At 43.9% G+C, this 8,456-nt stretch overlaps 1 pseudogene; it reads left to right on the top strand.

The window, feature by feature from the left end:
* The first annotated feature begins 2,249 nt into the window (after positions 1-2,249).
* Positions 2,250-2,498, top strand: LOC101610530 (annotated as a pseudogene).
* The last annotated feature ends 5,958 nt before the right edge of the window (positions 2,499-8,456 follow it).

The raw sequence follows: 8,456 nt of genomic DNA, 5'->3' as shown, positions 1-8,456 counted from the left end.
CTGGGCGCTCGGAGTAGCGGGTGAGCGTCAACTTTTCAGAGGGGGACTCTGCGCCTGGACGCGTCCTGCCTTTCGTCCGCTCACGCAGTCGCAGCCGGAGGACGCGGGATCCTTAGCTCTTCAATGTATCCCTCGCTCTTTGGGCTCCTGAACCGACTCCAGGCTTGGCTTGAGGAATTTGGGACTTGGACCGCAGGAGATGCGCGCGCTGCAGTGGTTCTGAACCAGGGAACTGGCCGCTTCAGCCACCCTGGCTTGTTGAGAACAGTTGGTAGGTAGGTTTTAGTTTGAAAGGACAAGTTTCTGGAGGCTGGAGAGATGCCTCAGCGGTTAAGGCGCTTGCCTGCGAAGCTTTAAGGACCGAGGTTCGATTCCCCATTACCTATGTAAGCCAGATGCCAAGGTGGCGCATGCGTCTTGAGTTCCTTTACAGTGGCTGGAGGCCCTGGCGAGCCCATTCTATCTGCTTGTTTTTCCCTGTAATACTCTCCTAAATAAATAAAAATAAAATATTTTTACGAAGTATCTGATATATGTTAGTTTGATTAAATCATACATGTATATACTTATTTACTATATATATGTCAGAACATTTTGAATGTTGTAAATTTGTCATATTTTATACTCTTAGTGAAAGAACAAAGTGTAAAAGAAATAAGAAGTTATTTAATGGGCTGTATATGCCTTGAGAGGGAAATCCCTAGCTGTTATTATTATTTTTTGTTCATTTTAAAAATTTTATTTATTTGAGAGTGAGACAGAGAGATTGGGTGTACCAGAGCCTCCAGCCGGAACTCCAGTTGCATGCATCACCTTGTGCATCTGGCCTATATGGGTACTGGGGGATTGAACCTGGGTCCTTAGGCTTTGCAGGCAAGTGCCTTACCCACGAAACAATCCCTCCAGCCCTGTTTTGCTTGTTTTTAATTCAAGTTCTCATTTTTAACCTAGGCAGACCTGGAACTCAGCAGTCTTCCTGCCTCAAACTCCTGAGTGTGGGAATTACTAGCTTGTAGAACCACACCTGGTTTCAGCTCCAGTTATTAATGTATCTTGGTTCAAATCCTTACTTTTTCAGGCCATACTCACAGGTCCTAAGATTTTGGTTTACAAGTTACCAAGGCATTTCAGTGGTGGTGGTGGGGGGGGAGTCAAGAGGTGCCTTTTGGATATTATTTGTTTTCCCCACCGTTTATTATTCCCTGGCTTTCTTCCCAAATTCAACAGGAATTTAGTTTTGTAGTTCCTAGCCTGTTTGCTGTTTGGCAATGATAAAACTGAAGATAGATGGGCTAGAGAGATGGCTTAGCAGTTAAGTCACTTGCCTGCAAAGACTGAGGACCCATGTCCAACTCTCCAGGTCCCATGTAAGCCAGACACACAAGGTGACACAAGGTTTCACATGCGCACAAGGTAGCACACACATCTGGAGCTTGATTGTGGTGGCTGGAGGTGTTGGCATGCCAATTCTCTGTCTCTTACAAAAAAAAAATTACAAAATAATCTGAAGATAGGAGCTGTGGAGATGGCTCAGTGCTTGCTCCTCAAGCCTGAGGACCTGAGTTCTGAGTGCAGCACCCAAAGCATTCCCATAATCAGCACTAGGGAAGTGAAAGTAGGAGGATCCCTGAGTCTTACTGGCTGGAGACACCCTATCTCAAAACATAAGGTTGAGATTGAGGAAAACACCTGATGTCAACCTTTGGCCTACACATACGCATACACACACACGTGTCCATACACACACACGCACAAATCTGTAAAAGGAATGAAATTTTGATACTGCAGTTTGGATGAAGCCTAAAGATATGATGCTATAGTTGAGGATGTAGCTGAGGGGTAGAGCAGTTGCCTAACATGCTGAGGTCCTAGATTTGATCACCAATAGTGCACAGCAAGAGGGAACGAGGAAAGGGAGGGAATGCTAAGTAAAAGGAGATCCAAAAAGCCCAGCATTATATAGTTCTACCTAGATGAGGGTCTAGAAGAGTCAAATTCATAGAGACAAACAGAATAGTGATGGGGGCAGTGGCAGGAGGATGTAGTTATTGTTTAATGAATACAGAGTTTGAGTTTGGGATGATGGACAATTGTGGGGATGGGCGGTAGTGATGGCTAGCCAATAGCAATTGCTTAATGCTACTGAAACACACTTAAAAATGTTAAGGTAGTTTTTCAGAGCTCTTTGCAAGGGTATCTGGGCGAATTTGCAACAAAGTAGCCGCTGCAGTTGACACTGTTCAGTCTTCAGCTCCAAGATGCTTCCCTTGGCCAGAAACGCACGTCTCCAAGTTCGAAGCAATCAGCAAACAATGGCAAGACAGGTCCATTAGAAAAGGGCATCTGATTTTCATGACAAATATGGTAATGCTATATTAGCAAGTGGATCCATTTTCTGTATTACTGTATGGACATATACAGCAACACAAGTTGGAATAGAATGGAACTTGTCACCTGTTGGCAGAGTCACCCTAAAGGAATGGAGAGATCAATAATCACGGCAGCTGGTATAATAGTGAATTGTTTCAAAATCTACCCATGATTGGTGCCAAGTAAAAGCACCATGTATTGAGGAAAATAATTATGACTTGCTGAAAAAAAAAAAAAAGTACCTTTGAAACCTTAAAAAAAATGTTAAGGTAAATTTTACATTATGTACATTTTAAAGTTAAGAAGGAAAATAAAGAATGATAATTGAACTGTGAGGTCTTTGAAGGCCAGTGCTTTGTCTTAGTCTTCCTCCTGATGTATAGGAAATAAACAAGTATTTATTGATTGATTATAACCATTCTAGTCACAAAGATTAATGTGTGTTTTAGAGATATAGAAAGCTTTTGCTGTTATTTGATTTTGATGGTGCTGGGATCAGATGCAGGGCCTTGGGCTCCTTAAGCATATCCTCTCTAACTAAGCTACCTCCTTAACCCAGACGAGGTGGAGTAAGAAAATTCAGTATTCATACCAGCATTCTGTTATGGTTTGAGTGTTAAATGAACCTCATAGACTTACGTGTTTGAACACTTGGTCCTGAGGTGGTGGTGCTGTTTGGAAAGGTTGTAGAACTGTGGTGCCTTCAACTAAGTATCCCCCATATACTCCTGTGTTCTGAATTTTAGGTCCCCAGCTGGTGGCATTTTGGGAATTGGAGCCTCTTGGAGTTGGTGTATTAGTGGGGGCGGGCTTATGGGCATTATAGCCAGCTTCCCGCTTGCCAGTGTTTGGCACACTTTCCTGCTGCTGCTTTCCACCTGATGTTTGCCAGGAGGTGATGTCCAGCCTCTGCCCATAGCACATTTTCCCCTGCCATCATGCAGCTTCACCCTTGAGGCTGTAAACCAAAATAAACAACTTTCCTCCCATAAGCTAGTTCTGGTCAAGTATTTCTCCAGCAACAAGGAACATTAAGGAGGTAGCTGCTTGATGAAGGAAGTGGGTCGCTGAGGGTGGACCTGGAGGTTTGTAGTCTGGCTCCACTTCCTGTTTGGCCTCTTCTTCCTGATTCAGGATGCACTGTGACTGGCTGGCTTCATCCATAGAATTGAGTGCTCTCAAACATGTTGGTACTTTTTTGGACCTTTTCAAAGATCGGAAAACAGAACCCTTAGTGACAACTGTCATAATTATTGAAGAGGTGAAACTAGATATAAACTATGTTACAATAAAGCATGATTCTTTTCCACCTGTAAACTAAAAGCCTTGTCATTCCACTGAAAGTAAATGGTTTGTAAAGTTAATTGCCCAATAAATATTAAAAATAGACCAAAAAGCGGGCTGGAGAGATGGCTTAGCGGTTAAACGCTTGCCTGTGAAGCCTAAGGACCCCGGTTCGAGGCTCTGTTCCCCAGGTCCCACGTTAGCCAGATGCACAAAGGGGGCGCACGTGTCTGGAGTTCGTTTGCAGAGGCTGGAAGCCCTGGCGCGCCCATTCTCTCTCCCTCTATCGGTCTTTCTCTCTGTGTCTGTTGCTCTCAAATAAATAAATAAATAAAAATAGACCAAAAAGGGCTGGAGAGATGGCTTAGTGGTTAAGGTGCCTGCCTGCAAAGCCAAAAAGGACCCAGGTTTGATTCCCTAGGACCCACATAAGCCAGATGCACAAAGTGGCACATGGATCTGGAGTTGGTTTGCACGGTTGAAGGCATTGGTGTGCCCATTCTCTCCCTCTCTCAAATAAATAAATAAAAATAAACCAAACAAGTTTAAAAAAAAACAACAGACCAAGAATAAAGTAACAAGCCGGGCATAGTAGTGCCCGCCTTTAATCCCAGCACCTGGGAGGCAGAGGTGGAAGGATCGCCATGGGTCCGAGATCACCCTGAGACTACACAGTGAATTCCAGGTCAGCCTGGTCTGAAACCAGACCCTACCTCACTGAGATAGGTCAGTGAGTCAGAGCACTTGCCATGTAAGCTTGGGTCCTGTTTTACCCTCAGTTCCATTCCTCAGCACCCACATGAACAGCTGGATGTGGCCATGCATGCCAATCCTGTGGGCAGTACACAAGAGTGGTTGGGGCTCAGTGGTCAACCAGTCTGACTGAAAACAGCAGCTCCAGGTTCATGAGAGACTCTTGTCTCAAGGAAACACATGGATGAACAATAGAAGACGCCTAACATTCTCCTCTGGCCTATGCGCATGTGTGCTGCGCACACACACACACACACACACACACACACACACACACACACCACACACACCACATAAACAGCATAAAATAATTTCCAGATTACAAAACATGGCTATTAGCAAATAACATATACAATCACTTCGTGTCAGACATTTCTTCCTGAGCAAATGGCAGAAAATATGTGTGGAGTTTTAGAAGTAATTGGAAATCCATTGAAGTCTCCGTGCTCTTCCTAAATACTGTGTTCTGCGAACCCATCTGTCCATATTTGTCTCTAGCAGCTACAATTTGTTATTTACATAAAAAGACATTTAGTTTTGGCTGCTTCCCTAGATGAGAATTTTTTTTTTACCTCAATCATTTTGTAGGAATATTTAAAAATAACTTAAGGATGTTGATTTTTTTTTTTTCTAACGTTGGTGTTTGCCAATCTCTGCAGAGACAGTAAGTGACCAGTTCTGGTGGACAACTGAACATGAGTGTCACAGGAGAAGTAGCGCCGTCAGGGCTCCATAGTTTGGGACTTCTCTGGTGAACAACCTGTGCTTAAGGACGTAAGGATGACCGTCAGCATACACGCTGTCTGCCCAGGGCTTCGTTTCTCCCCTGCATACACGTCAGACTTGGATCAGTCTGCAGGCTCCCCCATCTTCCCTCTATCTTCCAGATATTTCCCCCTAATGTATCTTATAAATCATTACATCCTGAATTGTGTCTTCCTCAAAATTTAGTTGCTGAAGCTCTAAAGTACCTTACAATGTGATTGGATTCAGAGAGCATTTTGAAAAAGCCTTCAAGCCAGGCATGGTGGCTCACGCCTTTAATCCCAGCACTCAGGAGGCAGAGGTAGGAGGATCACCGTGAGTTCAAGGTCACCCTGAGACTACATAGTGAGTTCCAGGTCAGCCTGGGCGAGAGTGAGACCCTAACTTGAAAAAACAAATTAACAAAAAAAGCCTTCCAATGAGGCTATTAGGGAGGCCCTGATGCAATCTAACTGATGTCCTTAAAATAAAGGAAATTCAGGGATATAGAGATGACTTAGAGGTTAAGGTGCTGGCCTGCAAAATTGAAGGACCCCTGTAAGCCAGATGCACAAGTTGGCACGTGTCTGGAGTTCATTTGCAGTGGCTGGAGGTCCTGGCGTGCCCATTCTCTCTCTCTCAAATAAATAAAATTTAAAAAGTAAAAAACTGCATAAGAATAGAGGAAATCCAGAAACACACAGAGGCACCCAGGGCAGATGCACACAGAGGAAAGACCATGCGATGAAATAGAAGATGGTTGACTATCTGCAAACCAAGGAGAGGGGTCTCTTCTAGAAGACTCCAAGTCTGTCACTCGTTGGTCTTGGACTTTTGCCTCTAGAATTATGAGAAATACGTGTTTTTGTTTGTGTGTGTGTGGTGTGATGAGGTGTATGCACCAATGTGTGTGTCCCACGTACATGCAGAGATCAGGGGAGAACTTCAAGTGGCCGTCCACTGTCACTCATCCGCCTGTTTCCTTGACACAGAGTCTGTCCTTGAACCCAAAGCTGCTGTTTTTCAGTCAAACTGGCTGACCAGTGAACCCCAGCCATTCCCCTGTTTCCGTTCCACAAAGTACTGGTGTTACGGGTGTATGTGACCTCACCCAGCCCATCAGTTTCTATGGATGCTGGAGAATTGAACCCACGTGCAGTCAGGCCGTCGTCATGCATAACAAGTGCTCGTACCTGCTGAGTTCTCTCCGCAACCCTGAGAAAAAATTTTCTGTTGTTTAAACCACCCAGCCTATGATATTTTGTTGTGTCAGCCATAGGAAACTAACACGTCAAATTCCACTTTGACATTTGCTTTTCAGAGCATGCATACTACCACAAGTGGTAGGAAAAATCCGAAAAAAAAAAAAAAAACAAAAAAACCATAAGATGGGGTTTCAGGACTGACTGACTTCTAATTGGTTGCTAAAGGTTTCATCACTGATGACCTGGAAAAATATCCTACTGGTAGGAAAGCCCTTGTAGGATTTCAGGGATTTGAAATATATGGGAGGAAAACCTGTAGGGACAATGGAGTTGTCTGTTACTGCGCAGTTGTATTGACACCAAAGGGGGAGGATGGGAAAGCCAGGGTCTCCCTTGGTGAATAGACAAATGTGAAAGACAGAGTCTCCTGAGTAGCTTACAGTAATGATTTTTATCACTTCTAAGGAGGAGCTGACCCAGTCGAGCCACAGAGCCAAGGCATGGTGGAGCCACAGAGCTCCAGAGACATAATAATGTACAATCAAAGCAGGCTGGAAAAGACCAGAGATCCTAAGACAAGGGGTGGCACATCCGGCTGGATATTTACAGGCTGGAGAGATGGCTCAGTGCTTAAAAGATGCTTGCTTGTAAAGTCTGACTGTCTGGGTTCAACTCCCCAGTATGCATGTAAAGCCAGATGCACAAAGTGGCACATGCGTCTGGAGTTTATTTGCAGTGGCAAGAGATCCTGGCATGCCCATACTTTCTCTCTCAAATAAAGATTTTTTTTTTTAAATTTTTATTGAGAGAGAGAGAGACAGAGAGAAACTAGGTGCATGGGCCTCCAGCTCCTGCAGAGAACTCCAGATGCATGTGCCACCTTGTGCATCTGTCTTACATGGGTCCTGGGGAATCAAACCTGGGTCCTTTGGTTTTGCAGGCAAGTGCTTTAACTGCTAAGCCATCTCTCCAGCCCACAAATAAATGTGTTTTTTTTTAAAAAAAAAAAAGGGGGGGGCTGAAAAAAATGGCTTAGCAGTTAAGGCACTTGCCTGCAAAGCCAAAGGACCCAGGTTTGATTCCCCAGGACCCATGTAAGACAGATGCACAAGGTGGCACATACATTTGGAGTTTTAAAAAATATTTTATTTATTTATTCATTTATTTGAGAGAGAGAGAAAGAGAGAGAGACAGATAGAGAGAAAGAGAGAATGGTTATGCCAGGGTCTTTAGCCACTGCAAAGGAACTCTAGATGCGTGCGCCCCCTTGTGCATCTGGATTACATGGGTCCTTATATGGGAATCAAACCAGGGTCCTTAGGCTTTGCAGGCAAACACCTTAACCACTAAACAATTTCACCAGCCCCATTTGGAGTTTTATTTGTAGTGGCTGGACGCCCTGGTACACCCATTCTGCCCCCCCTCTATCAAATAAAAAAATAAAAAATATAAATATAAAAAATAAGATATGTTTTTTGAAAAGAAAGACATTTGCTCTGCAGATCTGTGTGTATTTTCAAAGCTTACAGATGTGGTCTGCCTCTCTGTTGTGGCCGCTATAATCCCACAAGAAACACAGGGCTGCCCTTACCTCTTCTCCTGACAGACCAATAGGTAAATATAAGCACAGCCCGTCTGAGAAAGTGCTAGATAAAGGAGGAAGGAGATTACAAGAAAGCTGAACAAATGAACTAATGTGTGAACAGAAACCAAGAGAATATTCTAGAATTAAGTTCTGAAGTTGCATAATCAGATGGACTGGAATATAAAGCTATTTAAACCAGGATTCATTAAGGGAAGGGGAGATGGCACAGTGGTTAAAGGTGCTTGATTACAAAGCTCTGATAAGGGCTGGAGAGATGGCTCAGAGGTTTAGGCACTTGCTTACAAAGCCTAAAGGCCCAGGTTTGAGTCTTCTGTACCCACATACAGCCAGAGCACAGAGTGGTACATGCATCTGGAGTTCATTTGCAGTGACAGGGGGTCCTGGTTTCTCTCTCTCTCTCTCAATCCTTGCAATAAAACAATTTTTGTTGTTGTTGGTTTTTCGAGGTAGGGTCTCATTCTAGCCCAGGCTGATCTGGAAGTCACTATGTAATA

The sequence above is a fragment of the Jaculus jaculus genome, chromosome 19, assembly GCF_020740685.1.
Source record: "Jaculus jaculus isolate mJacJac1 chromosome 19, mJacJac1.mat.Y.cur, whole genome shotgun sequence".
Lineage (NCBI taxonomy): Eukaryota > Metazoa > Chordata > Mammalia > Rodentia > Dipodidae > Jaculus > Jaculus jaculus.
The sequence above is the reverse complement of the archived record's forward strand: the minus strand, read 5'-3'. Positions and strand labels throughout refer to the sequence as shown.